The following is a 2,943-nucleotide window of genomic DNA, read 5'->3' as shown; positions in this document are numbered from 1 at the left end:
TATTGGAATAGAAAACAGACTGAAAAATACTCACAAAACAGGACACTGCGTGTCAGGGTATGGGGAGTGACAGGAAGAGACTGTGGCGTGACTTATAGGTCTTTAGTTTTGACAATTAAGCAGATTATGGTGCCATTTATAGAGTTTGGAACATATGGGGTGGGGTTTCCATTTTGGACATGATGATTTTGAGATGAATATGGTACAATCAAGGGTTAATGGGTAGCCAATATTGTGATACTTGAGTGAGTAAACTTAGGACATGGTTTGGGTTGGAGAGACATATTTATGAGTCATTAGCATATAAACAGTTTTCAAAAGTAAGAGAGGTGATGGAACTATAGAACTAGTATCAAGACAGCATGAGTAAAAGGCAATTTATAAGGGATTTTAAGGGTTAGGCTGACAAAGAGATGACAAAATAAAAACAAAATGAAACAAAAATCAGAGCTGTTGAAGACAGCCCTGGAAAAACAAAATTTTCCAGGAACGTGAAGTCAAGAGTGTCAGATGCAGAAGAGAAGCAATGGCCTTGAAAGAATGGGGGCGGAGGGCACCTGACATATCTTGTCTTTTTTGGACATTTCTAAATGTTTTTATTATTATATTATTCTGTTAAATCAATGATGGGGAGTTCTAGTATGCTATCCTGGTGTAAACCCAGCACGTCCTATCCCACCTGTGGATTACAACTATAAAAAATCTGTTAAAAAAATCAAAACATCTACTACCTAGGTAGTTGAACAATAAAAACAGGCAGATTGTGAGAGGGAGTCAACATTTGGAGAAGCAGTGACAAGCGAGTGAGTTTTACATTTCTTTTCTCTTCAGGCTTTATCCCACTGCACAGGCACTAGTCATAGAGTGGCACAGCTAAAACCCCAATAGAAACTCCACCTTCTACAAGAACCAGGAAATGGACCCCTGTGTATGGAGAGTGTGCAGAGAATGATTATAACAGGTTCAACTTCTTCATCATTGAAAAGAGCCTTTATGTGAGATTCAGGAGACCCAATTCTAATCTGTGGATCATTAATTTAGATCTGCTTGATTTAACCCCTTCAAGTAATTGCATTATTCTATGAAAAAAAATGGCTAACATGACACTTTTCTGTTTAATTTCTCTGTGTTAAATGTCAAATATAGCAATGTACTCAAAAGAGCTTTTAAATGATCATAAATTTGTATTTAAATATGTTATTAATCAGATTTATATTTCTATTGGTTTATAACCTCCGGCATTTTTACAATATGGGTCCATACTCTGGACATCATCTGGTGTTCAAGTTCAAATAATTACCATGACTTAGCTTATCTCAGTGCATTTAATGCGATTGTTATTTGATCAGCTGACATCATACTGTAAATGTAGTTTTTTTTTTCCTTGATTCTATCTGTCCTTTATATTCAAGTGTAGATGTAGTGTCCCAGTCTTTGTCTGTCAGGTGTTTCATTTAAAGCTCCATGTCTCATGAGCAAGGAAAACCCATTTAGCAATGATGGGAATCTGCTCTTTATGGCCTGTGACTTCTTCACACTTTCCTTTTTCCATATAATTATAGTTCTGAGAGGTTTGTGAACCAACTTAATCACTTGGAAATCATATCACTTCGACTGTTAATACCTTTCATAATTATGACCTTTGAGTTTCTAAACCAGTGCCACTGGAAGAAGAGCTTAACTTTTTGCTCTTTATAATAGTACTTGGAATAATTACAGTTTTTGATATAATTGATTTAGGAGCAGATGTCCAGGTCTAATTGAATATAGCCCTATGAATTCCTTTCAGATCAGTTGCATTCTGGGTAATAATCTCAATTGTAATCACAAACTGGGAGTTTTCTCCCTTTCCCTTATCTCCTCTCCTTTTCGCTCCACTTCTCTTTTATTCCTTTTCTCTTCATCTTTTTTTCTTCTCTTCCTCCTGCTTCTTCTCCTCTTTTTGCTCCTTGCTCTTTTTTTTTTTCTCTCCTCTCCTCCCTCCACTCTTTCTTCTCTTTTCTCTCTCCTTTCAGAGGCCTTTTAACCCTTTAATTTTTTTTTAATAAAGGACCAACATTAAAAAATATTTACTCTCTGTAATTAAATGTAAATGCATCAAGTATTTTCAAGATAATGCAGACTTAAAAGTTGTCAGATTTATAAGGAAAATAATTTGCATCAACAAAATAATCTGAGTCTCATATGTCCCAGAGAACTACACATTCTATTCTATCTGTTTCACTGACCATTTCACATAAATAGAAGAACCCCTGCATTCAAACAATAGATGGTGGAGGAGGAAAGAGTCTCGAGTTTCTCAAGCTTCCCTTGGTACTTCATTTCTCTCCGAAGTCAGTACATCTCCATTACCACAGCCCAAGCACACTGTCAACATTTACTAAAAGTTAAAAAAAATGGCAACACGTCTGGAGACAAAAAATGTATATCGCTTTAAATTAGAATATTAGTTTAGGTTAAAAAAGCTTTTTGGGTATCTGAGACTTTTTGAAGCTGTATGGGAACACAGACCTAGAAAATGTAATAATTACACCTCACAGAAACGATCAATATTGGCCTAAAATTAAACTGAAAATGTAAAGAGTGGAGTTTGAAGTTAGAATAATATTTTCAATCAAAATCTATTTATTGTTTATGCTCTATGCTCTCTTGACTTTAGTTATCTTTTTCAGATTAAGCAACAGCTGAAGTATATATAAATCTACTAAAATTTACATATAAACAAGGTTGATATATCAATTACTTTCCATCTAATTTAGTAACGATTACTGAATAATAACAACACTAACAAAAATGACAGCTACCATTTTAGAGAATATGACTGGCATGATTCCAAGGCAATTCACCTACTACACACACACACACACACACACACACACACACACACTTCATCAACACAATGAGCTTGATGTTACTATCTTTATGCTACAGGTAACTAAGCTG

Source organism: Neofelis nebulosa, chromosome 6, assembly GCF_028018385.1.
Source record: "Neofelis nebulosa isolate mNeoNeb1 chromosome 6, mNeoNeb1.pri, whole genome shotgun sequence".
Classification (NCBI taxonomy): domain Eukaryota; kingdom Metazoa; phylum Chordata; class Mammalia; order Carnivora; family Felidae; genus Neofelis; species Neofelis nebulosa.
Note: the sequence above shows the minus strand (reverse complement) of the source record.